The sequence below is a fragment of the Lactuca virosa genome, chromosome 4 (genome assembly GCF_052849685.1).
Source record: "Lactuca virosa cultivar CGN04683 chromosome 4, Lactuca_virosa_CGN04683_v6, whole genome shotgun sequence".
NCBI classification, from domain to species: Eukaryota; Viridiplantae; Streptophyta; class Magnoliopsida; order Asterales; family Asteraceae; genus Lactuca; species Lactuca virosa.
In genome coordinates, this window is record NC_136429.1 from 82,263,356 (window position 1) to 82,290,332 (window position 26,977).

Consider the following 26,977-nt stretch of genomic DNA (forward strand, 5'->3'; position numbering starts at 1 on the left):
CCGAGGAATGCTTGTATGCTTGATGTCTTCGTGATTTCTAGCATGTGTTTGTTTATATGTTTCGGGCTTCGGTCCGATGTCGGGGCAAGCCCGAGGAATGTTTAGCTTATATGTTATGTGTTTCAGACCTCGGTCCGATGCCGGGGCAAGCCTGAGGAATGTTTATATGTTTATGATATGTGTTTATGTTATATGTTTGTTGATATGATATATGTATATCGGACTTCGGTCCGATGTCGGGCGGCGCCCGATGCCGGACTTCGGTCCAATGCCGGGTGGGGCCCGATGTCGGACTTGTCCGATGTTGGACGGGTCCCAATGTTGTGGGCTAGGCCCAAGTAATGTTTATGTTATATGCATTGTTGATATATTTATATGTATACCAGATTCCGGTCCGATGCCGGGCGGGGCCCGATGTAGCGGGCAAGGCCCAAGTTATGTGATTATGTGTATGGTATGTGGTAGTTTGAGGAGACTCACTAAGCTTCGTGCTTACAGTTTTCATTTTTGGTTTCAGGTACTTCCAGTAGCAAGGGAAAGAGCTTGGGATGATTGCAGTGCACACACCATTTGTTCAGCCTGGGATGTTTATACTCTGATATATTTTGACAGATGTTATGATATTTTGAGATACACTATTTATGATTTTTATATGATGATGATATTTATGGTTTTATTAATGATATAAAAATGAAAATTTTGGATTGTATTTTTGGGATGTTTCAATGCTCTTATTATGTTTTCATTTTAAGAAATCAAATATTCTCTTACCTTTTGTTTTTACCCATCTTCCTACTCATTATAACAAGACAAATATCGAAATCAAAAGAATAAAAGGATAATGTCATTCTAACCCAAATAACTATTCACTTTTGATTTAAAAGGTCACTTGTGCTTTTTTTTTTATGGTTTTTAAGGGTATGAAGTTCATTTTTATTGGCTAAAAAAATGTCATAACTTGTAATAACCTCTTTCCATTGATGGCATGGATTTTTGTAGTTAAAAAAGAAATTCAATTAAATTTCATTCCAAAACTCTATTCTACAATCGCCAACTACAAAAAAACCCTACACTACCTGCGCCGGAGATCTATCCTTTTGTCAACTTTCATTTTGTTCTGCCCAAGTTAAAGAAATGTGTCCATGGAATTTAGTAGCGATGTCATTGGTAATCGATTACCAAAAACTACAACCGAAACTAGAAGAAAACAAGTTTATGGATTCAATAAGATTCACTTAAACTGACTTTCTATTCTGATGTACTTTAATTTTATCTATCTGGTATGAATGTTCAGTTCAGTTCTGTTTTATGTTTGGAAGATCTGGAATCAGTTTCATTCTTATGAAATTTATATTACAATTTCTTTTCCATTGGATCCAACTGATTTCATCGAAATTCTTGGTTTAAACGGTTTTTTTCCAACGAGTTTCAAATTGGTCCATGTAACGCCGATTTTTTTGCCATGCGTTTTGTAGAAAAATCACTATTTATGCCTGTTGATAATGTAAATTTTCTTATGAATAAATGAATAAGAATTCATCAAACATGATATGTGTTTATATAAAGGTGATATATATATATATATATATATATATATATATATATATATATATATATATATATATATATATATATATATATATATATTATGTGCATGAAGTTTGGGCAAAAGTTATGGGTATATAATATTTGTGTAAAAGCTTATTCTAAAACTTAACAAATTAGGCTAAATAAACATGTATGATTAAAAGAGTATTTACAATAAATAATCTAAATGAAATTCGTAGTAATCGTGATGACGAAGATGTGAGCATAAACAACGCCAAAATCTGACGTCATATGAAGAAGATATGATTTTTCGAAGTTACTCGTTCGATGCAGCATATCAATATTTTCCGTAAAATATGAAATGAAGATAGATTACTTTTTAGCAAAAGTAATGTAAAGAAGATTCAGTGTCCTCGTAAATACAAATTTGTAGATATAAAAAATGTTGAGAACAGAGCTCGTATGAAGAAGTTGTGAATTCCGCAAAGTCTTTTACAGTGTAATCTTCATAGACTATAAAATTAAAATAGAGTGTGAATTATATGCTGAGATCTAAAGGAAAGTTGTAGTACACAGAAATATGAATATGTGGATATAAAGAACATAAAAAGCAATGCTTGTATGCGAGAGATACGATTTTTCAAAGAATGTAAATATTTACTTGCGAAGGCAATGTGGCTCCATAATATTGTGACATGTGGCAGGGATGGATACCTCTTCCCTTACCATAATCAAAGATATGTGCACCACCAGGAATGAAACACACTGCCACGACACGGCGTACCCTTGCACCACTGTGCGATGACCCTATCGAGGAAAACTATAAATAACCTCATTTATTACATCTTTTTCGCTCAATTTCCTCTCAACTCTTTCCTGCACTCCGAGACCCAACTTTTTGATTTTCCAAGCATCTTAGTGAGGCACTGCAACATTGGAAAGCCCAAAAAAATTGTTCAACGTCAAAGTTCTGTTCACGACTTTCTAAGCTTTTGCTTAAATACCCTGTAAGGTCAGTTGCACTTACTACGCTTGTTATGTGTAACTTATATTTAAGTTCGTTGTTGTTATTATGAACCTATAAATAATATTTATCAGTAATTCTAGTCATGATGTTGATTGATCTATTTACGGGAGTGATGTCTAGGCAAGGTCCTAGTGAGGTGTTTTAAGTGGATTTTCCAAACAATATGTTCATATACCAAACAGATTCTAGCTCCAATATGATCGTACATAGTCATTCCTTATTTGATAGAACTTGGTATTATTTGGAATTAATGAGGAATCTAAGACATTATTATTATAGTCTCGAATAATATAAACAAAGACTTCAACTTAGTAATAATTATATGTAGGTCATTTAAAAGGGAAACATTAAGTGTTAGGCGAAGAACTAACTTTCCCGCAAATCATCCACCTTTAAACAAGGTGAGTGCATAATTACTTTCATCTTACACATAGATACAAAAGTATTTAAATGTTTAAATGTTATATGCGTTTATTATTTGTACTTATGATATTTGTGTTAGATAAAGTAGCATGATAGGATTATGCTTAATTATTGTTCAAGTAATAATCTATTTTATTATCATTCATAATTTATATTGGGTAGTGAAGAGCTGTGAAAGATAAAATAGTGGCGTGAAGCGATGACCAAAATCTATACTATTGTACTTATGTGACTAGTCATCTGGCAGAGTATAGATGGTGACCACCGACTATTCTAGCAATTCTTGTGGAACACTAGTAGCCTCGCAATCTGTAAGTGTTAATGAATTTTGCGTTCATTCGGGTACTCTATCCCCTCATGGTTTCCTTTATTCACTTATATTGCTAAGGAATCCCAGAAGCAATATTGTCTGCTCGTTGCTTATAGTGATCCATTAGGATAGGTCCCTTGAGATCATCATTTTAGGATTAGTGTGTGAGAATAATGAGAATAGGTAATTTGGTTAATTATTTGGTGTGATATATATATATATATATATATATATATATATATATATATATATATATATATATATATAAAGATTTAATTATATATTGTGGGTTGAAAACCGTATGTACTCACCAAGCTCCCAAGCTTGACCGACTCAGTTTGTTTGTATCACAAGTAGCGGTACGAAGACTTTGGGATAATGATTTTAATATGTTAATTGATTTAAGGATATTATGGCCTATAGTATAATAAAAAATTGTGAGGTAAGTAGTAACTCGTCAGAAGAATGAGGGGTACTGCAATCTTGGAGAAATCCTAAATAAATCTCAGATAGTACCCCGCTAAAGCTAAGAAACTCCTGATATCCGAGGGAGATTTCGGAACCTCCCACTGCATCACGACCTTGATCTTGGTCGAATCGACCAAAATACCATCCTAGTTAACGAGGTGCCCAAGGAACTGGACCTCTCGTAACCAGAACTTGCACTTCGAGAACTTTGGCATAAAGTCGTTCTCGCCTCAAAACCCGCAGAAGCTCATGAAGATGCTCATCATGCTGCTATCTGGTCTTGGAATACACCAAAATTTCATCGATAAACACAATAACGGAACGATCAAGCATCGACCTGCATACCTAATTCATCAAATCTACGAACACAGCAGGCACATTGGTGAGCCCAACTGGCATCACCACGAACTCGTAATGCTCATAGCGAGTTTGAAACACGGTCTTCTCCACGTCACCCTCTCTCACTCTGACCTGATGATACCCATACCTCAGATCTATCTTGGAGAACCAAGATGCACCCTACAGCTGATCAAAGAGGTCATCAATACGTGGGAGGGGATATCGGTTCTTCACCTTTAACTTGTTTAACTCCTGGTAATCAATGCGCATCCGGTGTGAACCATCCTTCTTCTTTATGAACAATATTGGCACTCACCATAGAGAACTGCTCGGTTTGATGAACTGCTTACCTAGTAGCTCCTGCAGATGAGATGACAACTCCTGCATGTCAGTCGGTGCCAAGCGGTACAAAGTCTTGGCAATCAGGGCGGCACTTGGCACAAGGTCGATCCTGAACTCGACCTGCCTCTCGGGAGGCACACCGGGTAACTCCTACGGAAACACATCTGCAAACTCCCGAACAACAGGACCTCTGAAACTGAAATCTAATCCCCAACACGTGTATCCACCACATAAGCCAACTAGTCCGCACACCCATGTTGAATGTACTGACGAGCCCTGGCCGCTGAACAAAACCCCGAACCCATCCTGGTGCCCTCTCCATAGATAACCAGTCCCCCCCCCCACTTGGGGTTCGAAATACCACTCGATGGCCCTCACAATCAATCATGACACAAAACTGGCTCAACCAATCCATGCCCACACTCACACAAACATTCACCATGGGAATAGGGATCAGATCGATCGAATAAAGCACCCTGAAGATCTCCAATACACAACCCTCATACATTGATGATGCAGAAACCCCGTGTTCGTTGGTGATAAATACCCGTAATGGACACTCTAACTCCCCAATAGGCATATCAAACTCTCTACTAAAAGAATGAGATACAAAGGACCGACTCGCACCAAGTCAAACAACACAAGAGTAGGCAAAGAGTTTACTAGGAACGTACCTAACAGAGGCACATATATAAGCATAACACAAAACATAATCAATAAGATAATGGATAGAAACATACCAGTCACAATGATGTGTGCAATTAGCTACACCTAATTTTAATATTTATAACCTAACTACCTTAACTAACTAAATTGCACCTAGGCAGTGTACCTAGTAAAAATTATAGAATAGTTGGGTAAGTTGGGTGTCGATCACAGGGAACGGTATTATCTAATTAATTTATCTACTACTAAATTAACCTAATTATTAACAAAGGAAGGGGTTTTATCTAATTTTGCAAGATTAGATGAACTTAATTCTTTAACACAAAATCAATTAATAAACAAACACTTCTGTTAGTTTGAATCCACTTTCACTCAATGGGTTATAAATTAGCTATGACAATTACCGTTGGTTACCAATTAAGACAATTTTAGCAATTTAGTTCTAAATCTACTAACTTTAATCAACTCATGTAAACCTATGTATGGTCACACAATAGTTAACACATAATCGATTATTAAATGAAATTGGAGCTATGTAAGATTGATTTGATAAACACACATTATGGTCATAATCATGAATTCTCTAGCACAGCTTAATTTTAATAATTTAATTGCTTAACTAAGATTGGTTTGATCTTATCTCTAATAAACTAGTGTTCACTGAGTTATTAGGTATTCAAATTCATGTAACTTCATATTCACTAACTACACAGAATAAGAATTCAAAGCAATCAATTATCAAACAAGCATGCTAGGTAAAATCAATCCAACACGAGCATATTACCAACAAGTAAGGTCAAATCTAATGCATTAAACCATGAGTTCCAGCTTCATCTAGCTAACAGAAGCTGCTAGATTTAGCTGGACATACTAGCAAATAAACAAACAAATTCCATAATCAAAAGCATGTTTAAATGCACCAATCTAAAAATAAAATTATGAACTTCTTCTTCCTTGGTGTTGAAAACCAATTCCAAACTCTTCCTTCTTCTGAAAGTCGTCTCCAGGAATCCTCCAAGGCAGCAAAAAGTTCCCCAAGTCGTAATCATCAAGCGTTTATATACTTTTCCCGAAATCAGGTCACCACGTCGTGGTAGTCATGTTTATCCCGTATTCTCCAAGTCTTCGAAGCTGATCGGGATTCTTCAAGTCACCACGTCGTGGTGAGATTACCACGACGTGGTAGGTATATTTTTCTTCATTTTTTAGCTTTGGTTCAAACTTCCATTTTCCAACTTCTTTAATCCAACTTCCAGCTTCCTTTTTGCTCCAAGCATGTCTTTTAGTCGCTACAACATAATTCATAGCAAATTAAGTATCTTTTGTTCATATAACGGCACAAAAGTAATAAAAATATTAATGTATGTTGTATAAATATGTGTATAAATATGCACATATCAAAATACCCCACACTTGACTTTTGCTTGCCCTCAAGCAAAACTGAATTTTAGCATACCAATACCACATAAGACAATCCTAATCGAACCCAGCCATTATGCCAAGACCGCAACGCATGCATTTGTGTCTAAAATTTTTCCTAAAGACCCCCCTATCCTAAATACTTACAATCCTCATAAACATTCACCCACTTCTTTTGAACAATGCTCATTTTATGCAACCCTCCGAATTCATCCTCAGAAAACCTTCTATCCTCAAGGTATTTTTGGTCAAGCAACCCAAGCATACATAATCTAGATAATTACAACTTTAAGATACCACAATGGAACTCTTGAATTCTTCTTTCTTTGACATTTGGTCTTCAATTTATACTTTGAATTCATCACATTTTTATATGATTTTTGGTATCTTCAACTTTTGATACTTCAGAATTTTTTGATCTTTGATCTTCAAACTTTGATACTTTTATAGCTCCAAAAATTCTTCAACTTTTTCACTTATTTCTCTCTTTTTTTACATGTACTCACTTTTTTTCTTCACTCATATCCTACATGCTTAAGCAATGGCGCTCCACTTCAACCCTTATTGGTTAGAGATATTAGTCTTCCTGGATACATTTCAAGTACAGGCTGCTAAACATATTGCATCCCTCAAACTAAGCGAGGTTGTGTTTTTGTCTCATTATTTCACTAAAATAAGGGAGGCCACAAATGCACCAGAACGTATATAGGCTTAACTAAACATTTGGGTCTTCATAGAATCATCAAACATAATACTAGCATAAAGCCTAATTTATTTACCAAAATTTTTTAAGTTAAATCCTAGCAAATTTATGCAAAATTTTTAATATTATGCCTAAAATTAAGATTCTAAATTCACTAATATAATCAACCCCCTACCCCACACTTATGTTATGCAATGCCCTCGTTGCATAGTATGTAAAACATAAAATTAAAAAGAGAGAAAGAGGAACAAAGTCCCCTGGGATAGAAGATGAAACTCGACTGATGGAAAGGACTTGTAGCTTGCTCGAATGTGTGGACACGGAATTGGAAAAGAACATGGCGGCCTCCTTATGCTTTGAAAAAAAAAACTCCCCCACGTCAAGGAAAACTGTGAACCATGTCGTGGCAGCCAGGATAGTTCTTAATTAATGCGTGAAAAACTTGATGCGTGAAAATAAAATTCTATGGCATGGGAACAACTCATCCATACCATGAGAATGAATATAACGCTACTCGTAACACTGAGACTACTAGAAGTATGAGATCGGGATCGAAAACTGACTCGAAAGGCACCACGTCGCGGTAGATATCACCACGTCGTGGTTAAGGTAACAGAACATTTTGTTGGATTTAGTACTGCGACAACACGACGTGGTGGATATTACCACGTCGTGGTGGTGCTATAAAATGATAGTCTGCTGTCGATTTGAACTGATACGTGAACTGAATATGACACCAGCTCGTGCATAAAGCTATAGGACGTGACCCATCACTTTATGATGCAATTAAAAACCCGCAAAAACGTTCTCAAATCGTGCTTCTCTCGACGTACTCTAAGCCTTCACTTCAACGAACACTCTTGTGTCAAATTTACCCTTACTCGGACTCGATAATATAACCTGGAACTAAGACAAAGAAGAAGGTAATAAAAGTAGGAAACACATTGTAAACAACCAAACAACCACAAAATTGTTCAAAAACCACAAAACAAACCTAAGAGAACCATAAAAATTGCCTAAAAACTAAAAAAATGCAAACACTAAAACGAAAAGAAAATGCAAACCAAACTCGGGTTGCCCCCCGAGAAGCGCTTCTTTTTCATGGAGTCGTGAGCTGGACTCCGTGCCTCCTACGTTGACTCGTCAGAAGAGTGCACCATCATGATCTTCTGCTCCTTGAAACACCTCTTGTAAGCTTGCACTCGACGAATATATGCCTTTTTAGAATTCTCCTTTTTAGCCTTGACTTCGTTTCCATCGAGCTTGCGTTTGATCCCTTGAGTCTTCAATTTTTCATCATTTTTAAGCTTCATAATATCCTCCTCCTCCTTCACCACTGGGCTAGTCACCTTTGATGTAACCTCCTCTTCATCACTAGACATGTCATCACTTTCCTTACTCACCCAAGATATTGGTGTTTTATAAGCAAACACCTCGAATACAAGTGGAACAGAAGCTCTTGGCTTGGTGCGCTTGACTTGATGAACTGTTTTAATTTCTTCTTCCATAAGTTTCTCCAATTCTGCAAGCTCATTGTCATCTTCAATATTGAACACTTCACCTTGAACATCATATCCTTGGAAACCATCTTGTAGTCCAAAAGTTTCTTCTTCATCACCAACCCTCAACGTGAGCTTGGATTCTCGAATATCGACAAGAGCCCTAGCAGTATTTAGTAAAGGGCAACCAAGAATGATGGGGATATTCACACCCTCTTTCATGTCAATCACTACAAAGTCAACTGGGAAAACGAATTTCCCAATTTTTACAAGGATGTCTTCTACTATCCCTCTTGGGTGAGTCACTGAACGGTTTGCCATGTGGGTTGTCATCTTCGTAGCCTTCATCTTTTGAATATTTAATTTTTGATAGAATGAAAATGGCATCAAATTTATGCTAGCCCCAGAATCGGCTAAAGCATATGTCTTCAAATTATTACCAAACTCACATGGAAGAGTGAGGCGTCCAGGATCTCCCATCTTTTTAGGTATCTCTCCCAATACAGCCCTTGAGCTTTGTTCACTTAGAATGACCTTGGAATTCTTCCTTAATTCTTGACGAGTGTCTATTAAGTCTTGGAGGAACTTCGCGTATTCTGGAATTTTCGAAAGCGAATCAATGAAAGGAGTATTAATAGGAATACCCTTTATTTGTTGAATAAACTCCAGATGTTCCTTTTCCAGTGGGCTAAGATGTGCTCGAAACGGGAATGGCAAAGGCGGTTTATAAGCTGGAACAGATACGATTTTATTCCGTTCAGACCAAGCCCACTTCGTGAGCATATCGAGCTCACGACGTGAATTTGGCGTTTCAGTAGCTTCTTCGTTTTTAAGCTTGGACTTCTTTGGCTTCGGTTCAGATGGCTTTGGCTCCACTTCTAATGCTTCCAGGAACTTATAAATCGCCTCTTCTTCAGTATCAATGGCCATGACGTGAGATTGGGTTTTCTTTTCAGGAATTTGTGGAAACAATCTCTCATTCACCAAAGCTGTAAGTTGGCCAAGTTGGGTTTCAAGGTTATGGATGGAGGCTTGCTGATTCTTCAATGATGCTTGCTGGTCTATCATCATGGCCTGATGATTCTTCATCATTATCCTTTGATCTTGAAGTGCTGCCTCAGCATCATCATGACTTTTACCAGAAACTTCCATGAAACGAAGTAACATGGACTCCAAATCAGTTTTCTTCTCAGCTGGTGGCTGCTCCTTTTGATAGAAACCCCGGCTAGTCTGCCTGAATTTCTCATCCTTCTGTTTCTTGTACTCGTCATATGGCAGCCACTCCTTCTTTGGTTTCCTCCAATCTTCATCATACTTGTCCCCACTTGAATAACAAACTTGAGCTTTTTTATTTCCAAAATCCTCCAAATTACAATCTTTTGTCAAATGTGGCCCACTACACCTTTCGCAACCAACTCGAATCGCATGAATTGATTGGTCCATTTGGGTCAATCTCCTATCCATGTTATTAAGCATTGCCATCACAGCAGCCATCTCTTCAGTTTGTGTACCTCCACTGCCTTTTATTCCATCACGCCCTGGGTTGTGATACTCACGAGAGTGCTTTGAAAATTCTTCAATTAGCTTCTTGGCCTGATTTGGGTTCTTCTTCGTTAGTGGTCCTTGCGAATCAAGGAGTTGTCTAGTCATGCCATTCACCCCATCATAGAATATCGACATCTCTTGCTGAATATTGAGGTCATGCTGAGGACAATTCCTTAACAACCCCTTGTAGCGTTCCCATGCCTCGTATAATGACTCCCCCGGATTTTGCTCAAAGTTGGCAATCACCTTCTTGAGTTTAGAGATTTTGGAGGGTGGGCAAAAACTGATCTAGAAATTTCTCACGGAATTGGGCCCATGTGGTGATTGTACCAGATGGAAGTGCCTTCAACCAGTCTTTTGCAGCTCCCTTTAGAGTGAATGGTAGCATCCTTAGCAAAGCTGTCTCCCTTGGGATATTAGGAGTATTAAAATAATCCGCAATATCATTGACCTCATCTAAATGTTTGAAAGCATCCTCATGATCCTTCCCATAGAATGGAATATCCTTAAGTACAGTAAGGATGTGTCCCTTTAACTCGAATGTGGAATTGGCAGGAATCGTAGGGTGTACTAAACCCGGCCCCACATCATCTCAAATGCGCTTCTTGTAGTCCCCCATGGCCATCTCATCAATGTTCGCCATTTCGTTCTCCGGATCGTTCTCGGGTTCACTCGTATAAAGTCCAAATTTTGTTTCTGATTCGTACTCGGACTCGTGTGGATTAGGAAATTGATCGAAGACTTCAAACTTGCTCTTTGAGGCTGAACTCGATTCTCCCGTTTTCTTTCCTGACTTCCTTGAAAATGCTGATTTCAGTTCTTGTAAAGGCGACTTCTTATTATTATTTTTGTGCAGCGTAGACTCCGGATCTTCAAGCGGTGGCACCAAAGGTGTGTTGGATCCTCTGGTCATCAACTCCTGCAAAACAGACAAAACAAAAACGTAAAACTGAACAAAAACCAAATAAAAATTTCCTACAGACTAGCCACCACGACGTGGTAAAGTCTACCACGTCGTGTTGTCGCAGAAAACTAATAGAAAAGAAAAACGAAAAAAAACGAGAAAATAACCAACTCACGTCATGAGCTAGAGGTTCACGTCGTGAGTCAAGTACCGTAAAAAAAACTAAGCTGGAAAAGTAACTTTTTGCAGGTTTTACCCCACAAAAAGGATCGATTAATCTAAAGCAAATAAATAAACTATCAAATAAGCCGTTCCCCGACAATGGCGCCAAAAACTTGATGCGTGCAATTAGCTACACCTAATTTTAATATTTATAACCTAACTACCTTAACTAACTAAATTGCACCTAGGCAGTGTACCTAGTCAAAATTATAGAATAGTTGGGTAAGTTGGGTGTCGATCACAGAGAACGGTATTGTCTAATTAATTTATCTACTACTAAATTAACCTAATTATTAACAAAGGAAGGGGTTTTATCTAATTTTGCAAGATTAGATGAACTTAATTCTTTAATACAAAATCAATTAATAAACAAACACTTCTATTAGTTTGAATCCACTTTCACTCAGTGGGTTATAAATTAGCTATGACAATTACCATTGGTTACCAATTAAGACAGTTTTAGCAATTTAGTTCTAAATCTACTAACTTTAATCAACTCATGTAAACCTATGTATGATCACACAATAGTTAACACATAATCGATTATTAAATGAAATTGGAGCTATGTAAGATTGATTTGATAAACACACATTATGGTCATAATCATGAATTCTCTAGCACAACTTAATTTTAATAATTTAATTGCTTAACTAAGATTGGTTTGATCTTATCTCTAATAAACTAGTGTTCACTGAGTTATTAGGTATTCAAATTCATGTAACTTCATATTCACTAACTACACAGAATAAGAATTCAAAGCAATCAATTATCAAACAAGCATGCTAGGTAAAATCAATCCAACACGAGCATATTACCAACAAGTAAGGTCAAATCTAATGCATTAAACCATGAGTTCCAGCTTCATCTAGCTAACAGAAGCTGCTAGATTTAGCTGGACATACTAGCAAATAAACAAACAAATTCCATAATCAAAAGCATGTTTAAATGCACCAATATATAAATCAAATTATGAACTTCTTCTTCCTTGGTGTTGAAAACCAATTCCAAACTCTTCCTTCTTCTGAAAGTCGTCTCCAGGAATCCTCCAAGGCAGCAAAAAGTTCCCCAAGTCGTAATCATCAAGCGTTTATATACTTTTCCCGAAATCAGGTCACCACGTCGTGGTGGGTCCACCATGTCATGGTAGTCATGTTTATCCCGTATTCTCCAAGTCTTCGAAGCTGATCGGGATTCTTCAAGTCACCACGTCGTGGTGAGATTACAACGACGTGGTAGGTATATTTTTCTTCATTTTTTAGCTTTGGTTCAAACTTCCATTTTCCAACTTCTTTAATCCAACTTCCAGCTTCCTTTTTGCTCCAAGCATGTCTTTTAGTCGCTACAACATAATTCATAGCAAATTAAGTATCTTTTGTTCATATAAGGGCATAAAAGTAATAAAAATATTAATGTATGTTGTATAAATATGTGTATATATATGCACATATCACACAACATCTTGAGCCGATATAGCCTCCTCGACAGTGAGATGGAAAGTGCGACCTCGAGCCCCGGGGGATCCACCCTGCCTTGACTCCCATCAGTGATCCTCAAAGTACCCAACGCTGGAGCCTGCGCTGGCCTGGCAGCAAGCAAAGGACATTGGGCCTTCATATGGCCCACCTGTGTTGGGTACAAAGTTATCCATGTATGACTTTGTAAATGGTTTGACTTTTATATACCCACTTGAATGTGGTAAAGTAGCCTTGTGACATGAGAGAGAGGGAGAGAGAGAGAGAGAGAGAGAGAGAGAGAGATGTAAACACCTCTATATAAGGTGGGTTCATACCACTTGTAGAGGTGTGCTTGAGATATGTAACATTGAGAGTGTTAGTGTGTGTTAATTATGTAGATTTAGATCTAGATCCTTTTTTGTAAACACCTTTCATAATCGAATGCATCTCTTAAACACCCAAATCACCGTGTTCTTTGTGTGTTCTTTAATTCCGCATGCCAAATCAAATGCTCATAATTCACATCAATTGGTATCAGAACAGGTCTGCGAAGATCAACATGATTTTTTGAAGAAACGATTCTCGGTTTGGCTACATTCAACATAATTGGAACATTTATGGTGAGTCTCTCTATGATCTCTCTAAATCTCTTTGATTCGTGTGTTGCGTTCTTGAATTTTTGATCATTTTGACTCATTGGATCAATTTTTTATTTTTGGAAAACCCATTTTTTATGATCCAATAACTTTTTTTAAGATCAAATCTGATCTGATCCTATTCTCTTGTTTGATTCGATTCTCAAATTTGCAAATATTCATTTGAACCAAAATTTGCCCATAAACAATTGTGTTCATTTAAAGTCCAATAACTGTTCACGAAGATCATATGATCCCAAATTGTGATGTTACTGTTCATTGATCAAATGAATTGAGCCCAATCCATTTTATATGATCCATTTACAATTCATTCGATATATCATTGACTTTTCAAATCAGATTTCTTGATTAGTTCTTGACGAAAATTACTGTATTTCAAAATTGGCTTGCTACGGCGTCTACTTGCTTCAAAACAAGTTGAATCAATCATTGTTTCTATCGATTCCATTTAAAATCTTGATCTCATGATTCGAAATACTTTGGTTGATCATTTTATTTAGAATCTTCATCTGATTTTGCATTCTTGAATCTCAAATCTGATTTCGAGTAAATGATTCAGTTAATTCAATCGATTGGAGTTTATAGATTTGTATTGAGTCAATCTAAACATTCTTGTTCTGGTATTGATTTAGTATGTTGAAAACTTGAATCGATTGGAGTTTATCGATTGGAATCTATTTGATGTTTTGATTTGTGATTGGAGTCTTGAAACTGCATCGATATCATGAAAATTTCGATTGATAATCTTCTGTGAAGAGCTTGATGATGAATACTCAAGAACAATTGAAGAACTTATGAAGAACATATGAAAATTGTTTGGTATTCAGTGTTTGATCTGTAAATTAAGTTGAGAAAATTGTGTTTGGTGTTTGTCGGCAATTGAAATCGAAAACTCAAAACACAAAAAGTCAAAATCGGATTTTCAAAAGTCGATTCAATGGTTTGAAAGATGAAACTGGTTGATAAGATGACTAGTCGAACTCTAACGTGTGATTGGAATTGATTTTGTAGTCAAATTAGTTGGAATGGTTGATGGAAAGTGGCTAATAGCAAACGTTAAAGATCGAATGGTTGAAAACGTACAGTGTTGGATTGGTCGTTATCTTGGTGTCGAAGATTTCAAAGGGATCGATATCAAGGGTAGATGTTGATTGTTAATTGGAGTCGGTTGATGACGTGATTAAAGTTTCGAAAGTCTGTATATGGTTTGATTTCGAATTATATGTCAACGTTGACTTGTGAAGACGACTGAGATAATTTGGGGTCAAAGAATGAAGGTTTGGGAAGTGACTGGGAAATTGATAATCGATATTTCGATGGTTTGGAGTCGATGGCATAATCACGACTTCGAAATTGAGTTAAATTGAGAATTCGTTATTGATGGTTTTGACATTGATTATAATAAATCTGGGTTATGGATTGGTGTCGGGACTAAGAGGCAGTATTTTGGAAGGTTTTGATCAATTGGGTTAATAAGTTTCGAAAGTTTTGGTTGTGAGAATCGGGTATCGACTGTCGAAGGGTTGTTTGTGTAGCCTTCGTTACCTGCACAACAAAGTGAATTGAAGAAGATAATGGAAAGTTTCAAAATTGGTCCTTAAGTTTCGATGGTTTGACAGTTTGTAACCACCTTCGAAATGAGGGCTAATTTTCGACATTTTGGAGAAAAGGAATAAAATTTTCGCAATGAGTCCCTGCACTTTTGTCGAAACTTACAGTTTATACCTATTTTCGACATTGGGGTATAATTTTGACATTTTGAAGAACTGTGCAGAAGTTTCATGTTCAGCCCCTGCAGTTAATGCGAATTGTCGCTTTCAACCCAGTTTCGCAAATGAGGGAGAGTTTTGCATTTTTGGTTGTTTTGGGCGCACCGGGTCACTGCAAAATTCTGAAATTAACAATTTCCACCCAAATTTATGAAATTTTATCAAAGGCGGTCCCCGAACGAAGCTAAAAATTAGAGATTTTTGGGATTTTCCGGATTGAAGCAAAATGTTTATGCCATGTGTTAAGGGGGAGTTTTGGATAGAAATATTCCGAACTGAGCGTTTTCTCATTCCTTTTTTGGTTTTATAATCATTTTTCGATTATAAAAAGGGGGAGATATGGAAATTTGAAAGTTGAATTTTTCCTATTATGCGGACTTGAAGACCGAAGTTACCTCGAGTATTTGAAGTTTATGAAATGATTCAATTGGTGATTCGTAAGTGATTCCGGTTCATGAAGGGTTTGGACTTAATTAAGATTTTTGGGGTGTGCTTTGTTGCTCAACTTTAGGGTGATTATTTGGAGATTGAGAAACTCCTAATTATCCGTTAATGCTCGGTTCGTATGGTCTCACATTCTAGAACCCAAATTGAAGAATCATGGAAGAATTGAAGATTTGATGTTTATCTCTACATGTGTCAAGTTTGAGGCTCGGTTCGTGAAGTTGCTCGAGTTTGGAAGATTTGAAGCGGGTCATCTATTCCGAACTTTGAGGAGAATGTTGGGTACAAAGTTATCCATGCATGACTTTGTAAATGGTTTGACTTTTATAGACCCACTTGCATGTGGTAAAGTAGCCTTGTGACATGAGAGATAGATAGATAGATAGATAGATAGATAGATAGATAGATAGATATATAGATAGATAAAGACATGTAAAACCTCTATATAAGGTGGGTTCATACCACTTGTAGAGGTGTGCTTGAGAGATGTAACCTTGAGAGTGTTAGTGTGTGTTAATTATGTAGATTTAGATCTAGATCCTTTTTTGTAGACACCTTTTATAATCGAATGCATCTCTTAAACACCCAAATCACCGTGTTCTTTGTGTGTTCTTTAATTCCGCATGCCAAATCAAATGCTCATAATTCACATCAATTGGTATCAGAGCAGGTCTGCGAAGATCAACATGATTTTTTGAAGAAACGGTTCTCGGTTTGGCTACACTCAACATAATTGGAACATTTATGGTGTGTCTCTCTAAATCTCTTTGATTCGTGCGTTGCGTTCTTGAATTTTTGATCATTTTGACTCATTGGATTAATTTTTTTTTGGAAAACCCATTTGTTATGATCCAATAACTTTTTTTAAGATCAAATCTGATCTGATCCTATTCTCTTGTTTGATTCGATTCTCAAATTTGCAAATATTCATTTTGTCACAACTAGGAATTCTAATACTTTTGTAAACATTAACAATGATAACATTTGTGACTAAAACTTGAAAGTATGCATGATGTTTATTCAATAACACCAAAGTTCCATCAATCACTCTATGCAAACACTTCAAATAGTCAACAAAAGATTGGAAATCCTAAAAATCCCGGTTTAAGTCCATTATGGACTAGGATTTCCTTATTGGGCCTAATGGACCAATAAGTTTCCAATTTGACTAGTTTGGGCTTAGAACCCTTATTTGGGCTCTAATTCAACTCACCTTCATGAGATTTGACATTTTTGGGCCATATTAGGCCTAAAATGGAAGTAAACTACTCCAATAAGCCTTATTGGGCCATAACTAGCCTAATTAACCTTGTTGGGCCATAACTAATCTAATTAGCCCTAATGGGCCGCAAACCTAATCTTTTATGCTAATTGGGCCGTGAACCCCCCCTCCCCCCTAAGGGCCCAATGGGCCGAAAACTCCTTTATGGACCTCATGATTTCAAGTAAGGATCAAGAATTGGGCAAAAATGAATCCTCTTCCCTTCTTAATGCAATTCTCGGCCCATTTAAAAAGAAAGAAAAGATTAGAAGAAGAATTAAGAGAAAATGGATTAAGGAGAAAAATTGTGAGCATGCCACCTCCTTATTGTATGGTGAACATCCATGCAATGTCACCTCACCCTCTCTCCCCTCTTCTTCTTCTACTCTCGGCCGAGAGCATCAACACACACACACACACTTAATTCACTTCCGAATACTTCCAAATCCTCTCAAGAACACCTTCATTCTTCCATCAAAAATTTCGAGATTTGCAAGTATTCCAAGAAGGTTCTTCACTCATATCACAAATCCTTGGTAAGTTTTTACTTAGATCCATGGATAAACTTCTATATCTTATCAAAAATCTTCTCTTACTTCATTCAAATTCATGATCATGCTTCTTAGAATCCATCTAAGCCCAAAGATTTCTCAATAAGCTTGCTAGGGCCGAGAATCACCTCAACCCCTTCCATTTCTTCATCAAAACCTTGAGCAACAAAGCAAGGTGAGTTCATACCCCCATGTTTTCGGTTTTTACTTGTTTTTGGGGGAGAATACAAGTACTATGTGTTGATCTATGTGTGTATGCTTGTTATATTTGATTTCTTTGGTTTATGTTGTGAAAATATGATATTATTTGCTAAATCTTGAAATCTATGGCTAAAGTGTGAAGAATACATAAACAATGTACACAATAAACAACTTACTTCAAAGATCTAAGGATCTTTAGGCTTAAGAAGTGAAATCGAAGTCAAAATCCTTATAAGTGTCATTTTTGTAAAAATAATCAAAGTTTGGGTAAAATATGATATTTTCGGTTTTATAAGGACAAAATAGTAGTATTTACATAGAAATCTAACTTTTATGAAAATAACACTTGTCTAGGGGTCAAAAACATAAATTTTAGCTTAATGGGCTTTAATTTTGGGCCTTACGAGTTTTGGGCCCAAAGTTGCAAAAAATGAAGTATTTGAGGGGCTGAAATGGAAAATTTAACAAACTATGGGTTTAAAACGTGAATAAAACTATTTTAAGGGCTGAAAATGACTTTGATGTAAAAATTGGACTAAAAATGCAACGTTTTCGACTTTGGGGTCAAAATTGTAAAACTTACGGAAACTGAGCCAAAAATGTAAACTTTTTTCAACTAAGGGCTGGAAATGGCAAATACAATAGTTTTGGGCTGAATTTATTATTTCAAATAAAGTTTGGGTCTAAAACGTCAAGAAAAACGGTTTAAGGACCAAAAATGTCAATTTTCATAAAAGGGGACTAAAAGTGCCATTTTTATAGATAAAGGGGCTGAAATGGTCAAACTAAATGTTTTTGGGCCAATTAGACGAATATTAAATTATTGGGTTAAAAATATTAAGTTTATAACGCATGGTTTTATATATATATATATATATATATATATATATATATATATATATATATATATATATATATATATACAAGTATAACCAAAGCTTCGTTATAAATCAAAGGTCAGAGTATTTTAATACTTCGAATAAACAGTTGGCTTACACCAAATAGCTACATTACGAACTTAAGATCAATAAATTGTAAATGATTCAATGGTTGGGCTCAAATATCTTCTATTTGTGCTATTGGGCCTTTATGACCTAATATCATGATTATTGGGCCCAATATAATCACACATGTTTATTGGGCTTCCGGTGACCCAATTACATACCCAATGGGACTTTGTCAGCTTTAACATGCTATTAGGCCTTAATGGTCCATTTGCATTGCTAATAAGACCCTAAACATTCATAATATGCTTAATGGGCTATAACGTGTCCGTAGCATACTCGACAGCCTATAATAACATACAAAGTTAGTGGGCCTCCGTTGTCCTCTTTTCTTCGTCTGTTAGGCTTACCTTTTATACAAGTAAACATAAATCGGGTTGTAAAACAATGTTATTCAATTTCATTTGGATTTAGTGAGAAATAACGGGTGACACCAATAAGTGTCGGTAGTAGTCTGTAGTTATAATCAAAGTCTCCTGGAGGGAGAGCGAGAGTTTGTGTATAAATCTATACGGGGGTGACTCCCCCACACCTAATATGTTCGCTACAGTTAGACTCGGCCAGTCTAGGGTGACAAAATCTAAATTCAAGACCGGCATTCGATAAGATGCCAAGACAGGCGAATTAGTCATTATTATGCATGGTTATAACGACTCACATAGAGATCCATTACCATCTACGTAATCATTGGGAAATCATGTTCATATGCTGTGACGATACAATAATACAAACTATCATACTATTTATATCGGAAAACATCGGGTTTTCCGGGGTTACAACATTATTCACTTTTACTTACAACAACTATAATACAAGAAACTATTATGAAAAACATATCACTTTTACATGTTTTGAAATCATTCACACGTATACTTATGGATCATCACACCTTTTTCGTAAACAATTCATGTTTCAGAAAATATCGGATTTTCTAGGTTTTACAAACAATACAAAACAATTTCATATCAAACCTGCTTATGAACTCACCAACATTATATATGTTGACCGTTTTCAAAATAACTTCTGTTCTCAGGTAACGATTAGAATGAAGAATTATCAAGCTTGTGTCTGAATGTCTTTTGTGATGTCATTTGATAAACAATTTATGTTTTGGGATTATGTAATGTAAACAATGTACTTGATGTGAACAATGACGGTTGTAATGTATTAATGCATGGTGATGTTTATGTTATGTTTCATGTATATTCATTGTGATGATATTTCAATTTAAGTCATACGAGCCCTCGGACGTTTCCGCCGTCTGGTTCGGGGGTGTGACAAGTTGGTATCAGAGCTCTGTTTATAGTGAACTGGAATATCTAACCACACATTGATATGCAACTATAAACCCAAAGAGGGACTAAATAACTCTGAACAAAACAACTAAAATATAATAATAAACACTCTTACTTGTGCGACTTAGAAAATAAACATAATAACAATTCAAATAAGATGATTGGAAAAATCCTGACATCTCGGTTAAGCCAGGGCTGTCCACAGTTGTATTAGGGATGAATGTAGCCTGATCAACTACATTTCCTTCAGAATACAACTATCACCTGCCCTGGAGCGATCGCGATGGTCAGTAAACCTAAGGCATACCCTTTTGTTAACCAAGAGGAGAACATCAACCCAATTTTTATAACAACTAAAATATCTTAGGATTAATAATGGTTTAATTATATACCCACTTGCAGACAGTATGGCTGGCTTCCATCTTCCTGGAGATCCGTATTTCCCTAATAAGGGGAATAACAGATGGCTTGAGGAGGAACCTGAGGAGGAACCTGAAGAGGAATCTAAGGAGGAACCCGAGGAGGAACAAGAGGTTGGGATCGAAGACGGGCCTGCGGAGCCTGTGGCTGACTCTGGAGGGGAAGAATCTAGCGACAATAGTGGCGATGACTCGGACCCAGAGTCCGTAGTCATCAACCCACCATTTCCAGTTAGGGTGCCAGCACATCGGATGGGCCCTAATGTCCCTACACCCCCATGGGGAGTCAACATTTGGAGATGGAATAGGCAACAAGGTCAGCGACCCCCGTACGGCATGGCGAGGGAATTCTATGACCTGAGGGATGGAGGGCCGGCTGACCGAGCACTCCCTGTCATGGTGAGGCGGTTACGGAACACTGGCGACCTAGCCCAGGACACATCCGAGCAACTGAATCAGATGCGAGCCGCAGTGGCAAGAGCGGAACGAGAAACTCAGGAAGTAATCCATAATTTTCATGTACGTCAAGCAATTTGGGAGGATCGACTGCGAGCCACTGAACAACAAGTGGCGCGTCTTCAGGGCGCATCCACGTCATCAGCCCCACCACCCAACACATCTCGGAGCACTCCAGATCAGTAGACCTCCCTACTAGTGCCATGTTCTCTTATGCTTACCATGTTATGTACTACCGACTCCATGTTTAAGTGACTACACTACTCATAGAGTCGTTATGCTGCCGAACTTTGTACCCTTATGTATGCTCTTTCGAGCAAATTTTCATGTATCAAAGTACGGATATTATTAGTGGAAAATATTATGTGTTTTATCGTGATGTTGTTATCTGCTATGTGTTTTTATATTCTTATTGTTTGGTGTAAATATATGGAATCAATTGGACGCACAATCGATTCACGGAATTCCCAACTTAAATACAATACGTACTCAACTTCTTCCTGTTCCATAACAGCAAGATGCCGCAAAGACCAAACCGTGGAAACAATCAACCACCGACGCCACCAGAAATCAACTCGATTGCATTTCAAGCAGTTGTATCTGCCACAGTCACATCAGCACTGGCGCAGATCCACAACGGGAACAATGGTGGAGGCAACGAACAGTGGCCGAAAGTTCAAACAAAGGGATGAACCAAGGACCTACCAAGAAATGCTCTTACAAAGATTTCACCAACGTCAAGCCACAAACCTTTAATGGCACAGGGGGAATGATAACCCTGAAAAGATGGATTAAAAAGGTGGAATCGGTGTTCGAGATATGCGGATGCCCAGATGAAGTCAAGGTGAAGTTTGCAGCATGTACATTTGTTGATCAAGCTCTCACGTGGTGGAATGGACATGTGGAGGCTATGACTCTTCCAGTGGCTAATTCCATGCCATGGACGGAATTGAAGGAAATGCTAATGGCTGAATACTGCCCGCGTGGCGAGGTTTAGAAAATGGAGCAAGAGTTATGGAATCTCACTGTCCGAAACTCCGAAATCGATGCCTACATATCAAGGTTTAGTGAACTGTCTCTGTTGTGCCCTGGCATGATTACTTCAGAAGGGAAGAAAATAGAACGATTCATCTGGGGATTAACTCCCCCAATTCAAGGAAACGTGATTGAAGTGATTATAGAACATGGTTTGGCATGCGGAATTAAAGATTGCACAATGAACACGGTGATTTCGGTGTTTAAGAGATGTATTGATTATGTATTGTGTTACAAAAAGGGATCTAGATCTAGTCTACATAAATAACACACACTTACACACTCAACTTTTACACCTCTCAAGCACACCTCTACAAGTGGTATGAACCCACCTTATATAGAGGTGTTTACATGTCTCTCTCTCACTCTCTATCTCATGAGTCTAAAGGCTAATACACCACATGCAAGTGGGTTTTACAAAAGTCAACACATTACAAAGTCAAACATGAATAACTTTGCACCCTAACATTCTCCCCCTCAAAGTTAGGAATGGATGACCCACTTCAAATCTTCCAAAATCGAGCAACTACGCGATCCGAGCCTCAAGGGTAACACATGTCGAAATGAACTTCAATCTTCAATTGTTCCATGATTCTTCAATTTTGGCTCTAGGATGTGAGACCATACAAACCGAACATCAACGAATGATCACGAGCTTCTCAAACTCCAAATTGATCACCAAAAGTTGAGCATAAAAACACACCCCAAAAATCTTCAATAAAACCAAACCCATTTCGAAAATATATCACTTCCGAACTTCCAATTGCATCACTTCGTAAGGTTCAAAAATTCAAGGTCACTTCGGTCTTCAAATCCGCGTAATATGAAAAATTCAAGTTCGAATTTCCATATAAATTTCTCCCCCTTTTTATAATTGAAATTTGATTATAAAACCTTCAAGGAAAGAGAACGTGCTCTATTCGGAATTTTTCGTGTCAAAACTCCCCCTTAACATGTTGCATAAACTTTGTGCTTCAATCCAGAAAATCCAAAAAAATCTTCAATTTTTAGCTTCGTTCACGGACCGCCTTTGACAAAATTTCTCAAAAAAAGGTAGAAATTGTCAATTTCAAAATTCTGCAGTGACCCGGTGCGCCCAAAACAGCCAAAAATGCAAAACTCTCCCCCTTTTCCAAAGCTGGGTAGAAAGCGTCAATTTGGACAAACTGCAGGGGCCAGAAATGCATATTCTTCAATTTTTCAGCAAAAACAATCCTTTTTCGAAATTGGGTACTTGTTGCCAAACTGTCGAAATTTCAGGGGCTGATTTCGAAACTTCTGCACTTTTCTTCAATTCATACGAAAATTTTTACCAAACATACGAAACTTGGTTTATTCGTACGAAGTGTCAAACTTTCGTAAGGTCAGGGGTCATTTTCGAAAATTCTGAGTTTCTTCCCCAATTCCCCAATTCGTACGAATCCAGCACCATATGAACGAAACTTCTGTTCTTCATCAAAACATACGAAACTTCAACTTCCCAATTTCCTTTCAAACGTACGAAACTTTTTCTCTCTCCCCTTCGTACGAAACTTCATCAGCCCATTTTCTCTCTCCTTTTCGTTCAATCAGAGCACCCCTCGTACGAATTCACAGCACCAAAATTTTCTCTTTCCCCTTCGTTAGATTCAATCAAAGCACCAAATTAACGAAAATTTTCAGTCCATTTTAACGAAAACGAAGGCATTCGAAGCCTCTGAATCAAGTCTGAACCATTCACATTTACTCACTAAATCGAGATCCAAACAAAATTTTCGTCCGTTCAACAGCAACTCAACATCAAGTCTTCGTTCTTTGACAATCCAACCATCCAATTTCCAGAATTCTCTTTTCAAAACCATGGCTTCGCACCATTGACATCACCAAAACGATTCCCAATTCGTTAATTGAAAACATCGATTCTAACATCAACATTAAAATCCATGGCTTCGCCTTTCATTCAAGACCTCAAAATCGAAGTCAGATACCTTCAAAATCTAACATTATCGATAATCAACTTAGACACCAAAGACTTCAATCGATTGACTCCAACCCATTCCAGTTGATTTTTGATTCCAACACATTCGATCAACACACCCCAAATCAGATTCGTCAACGAACTCAAAATCAATAATCAACATTGATTTCTTGACTCCATTCGTTCATCAATCGACTTCAACATCTTTTAAAATCAATAAACGTCAAGCCATCGACGTTGACTTTTTGATTCCAGATGTAAAATTGACTTAAACTTCACAACAATTGACTTGCGATTTCATATCACCAATTCTTCGAAATCATAGTACAAACCAAACCATCGATCCAAACTTGACAACCATCAATCTCGAATCAAACTCGACTATCAACAGTGTATCATCGAGCCTTGATATGTACAACTCGGTGAAGCTTGTGTACAAGTTGAACCAAGAACAACGACTTTGACTTTTTGTTTTGTGTCACACCCCCAAACCAGAACGGCGGAAACGTTCGGGGGCGGAGGACGTCATATTCGATATCATAACAGTTCATAGTAAGGAAAGTACACACCACCATATATATATATAAGGTTTTCAAAGACGTTTACATAATTGTATTTGTTACATGTTCAAAAGATAAATACATAAACATATTTCAAAAGAAGTAATTAACGTCAGAGCGTTAATCCCCAAAAGTTGATTTCCAAACCTGCTTAGCGGTTCCCTGAGAATACAAGTTATTTCAAAGAAAAAGTGTCAACAATTAAGTTGGTGAGTTTATAAGCGGTTTTGAGAAAATGTATGTCATTCCAAAGTTCGTGCGTTTTCCAAGAAAATCCCTTATTTTCTTATTAAAGTATGAAATGCATATGAATGTTCGCGTTGTAAATTGTAAATAGTTGCACCAGGAAAATCCCTTATTTTCCTATTAGTTGATTGTGTTGGATACAGGAAAATCCCTTATTTTCCTAAAGAAAAAGGCAGTCTCTAATGTCCAAGACCGAAAATCGCAAGCAACTGACATACTTGAAAGGTTAAGACATAGTTTTATATGATAAAGCTATAAGAAGATCGCACTTGTTAGATGAAGAATAGTTTTAATAGCTATCCATTCATAAAAGCAGAATACCATAATAATTGTCTATCCAGTGAGTTTTATAACCATACTAAACATAATATGCCTGTGGCGACGGTCTTCAGGCGTCGTAACGTTTATGACAAATTGTCACCCAAAGGACTGTAGCTAACAGTCAGGGTGCGGGATCATGACTTCCCGTATAGATCTATACACATTTGACACGCTCTCCAAACGGGAGACTCTGGTTATAATAGACAGGACTTTAGGTAGTACCTTTGTAACACAAAGGTAGCATTTGAAGATGTAATCGTCTCACGGATTCTCAACTAAGTCTGTATTAAAATAGTAGTTTTGTATGCAATGTTTATCCTCTTTCACAATGTTTGACAAAGCATAAATCATGAGTTCCTTGAATGCATAAAATGGTTTAACAAGGAATGCTACCCTAGATACAATGCATTTTGTATAAGTCTAATGCATGCAAAGTATCACAAGAGTTTTCACGTTTTCACTTGGGATCAACCGTGTGTTTACTTGTATTCTCCCCCGAAATGTATTAAAAGTACATTATAAAGTATTTGAAGGTGTATAAAAGGGGGGTATGAACTCACTCGATTGAAGTGGTTGCTTTGAAGTAGTCGAGAGAAGAATCGAGCAGAACTTCGACTAGAGAGAGTTGAAATCTCGGGATTCCTGGGGATCTCGGGAGTGTAGAACTTCCTTCGGGACTCGAGTATGAAAAACCAGGGCTTCGGGAAGGCTTCTCGGGGTTACCACGTAGAGTAACGGCACTTAGATGGAAAGAGATGAGCACCAAACCCGACACCCTGAAGCTTCTATTTATAGGGGGGTATTTTGAGAATTCACGTCGTGAGCATGGATGGCTCACGCCGTGAGCTCGACCAGGTCTCCTCCCGTAGACTTGACAAATCGTTGATAGGCTCTGGAACCCATCAGTCACAGACTCACGTCGTGAGTCTGTTTCCCTCGCGTCGTGAGGCTGAGTTAGCCTCGGGTTTTGTGTCCCGAACTTGTAAAATCCGTAATTTTCGCGTACGAGCTTCAATTTCAACGTTCTTTATATGCACGCGTAGGTGAGAAAAGGCTCTACAACTTTCGTTTAGACTCCGTCGGCTAATTTTGAATTTATTTTTATTATATTATTTTTAACAGGCGGACCTGGAAAAGTCCGTTTAAATTCCTTAGCTCCTTCATCTGGTGTCCATTTTCGTCAGACTTTTTACTGTGATATTCCTATTGTCGGGGTCTTCAACTTTCGTTTAGGTTGTGTCGGCTAAAGACCGCTCGATTTCTATTTCGAGTTTTTAGCTGTCTATTGCTAGGTCAGAAACTTCGAAAATTCATAACTTCCTCATACGAAGTCTGATTTGGGCGTTCTTTTTTTGTATGTCTACGGTTTAATGATATCTACGACTTTCGTTTAGATACCTAAGGCTAAAAAGTATTTTATTTGAATTTCTCGTTTTATGCTTAACAGCGCTTTACCGGTAGTGTTACGAATCTTTGATTGGTCATAACTCCTTCGTTATAACTCAGATTTTAATGTTCTTTATATTTTTGGAAACCTTATCACTATATCTACCACATAGCGTACCCAAACATAGCTTTTTGAACATTTCATTTCCGATGATATTCTTATTACTTTACAAAGAGGTTACAAGACTCGACTTTTAGTCATTATAATGATCTGAAATAACGGGTTGTTACATCATCCCCCCGTTAGAGGGAATTTCGTCCCGAAATTAATTACAAAATAAAAGTTTAGGGACTAGGGAAGAGATGCGGATACTTATGTTGCATCTGATCTTCTCGCTCCCATGTGAATTCAGGTCCCCGCTTAGCATTCCAGCGGACCTTCACTATTGGTATGCGACTCTGTTTAGTTCGTTTGATTTCCCTATCCATGACCTCGACGGGTTCTTCCACAAAGTTAAGATTTTCGTTAAGTTCGATTTCGTCGAGT

The 26,977-nt window shown here is 37.3% G+C and overlaps 1 non-coding gene across 1 annotated transcript; it reads left to right on the top strand.

Annotated features, from left to right (window-relative positions):
* Positions 1 to 10,440: 10,440 nt before the first annotated feature.
* Positions 10,441 to 10,547, top strand: LOC145110154 (small nucleolar RNA R71). Its single transcript, XR_013709534.1, has one exon. It is a non-coding gene; the product is annotated as a small nucleolar RNA R71 (small nucleolar RNA).
* Positions 10,548 to 26,977: the final 16,430 nt, after the last annotated feature.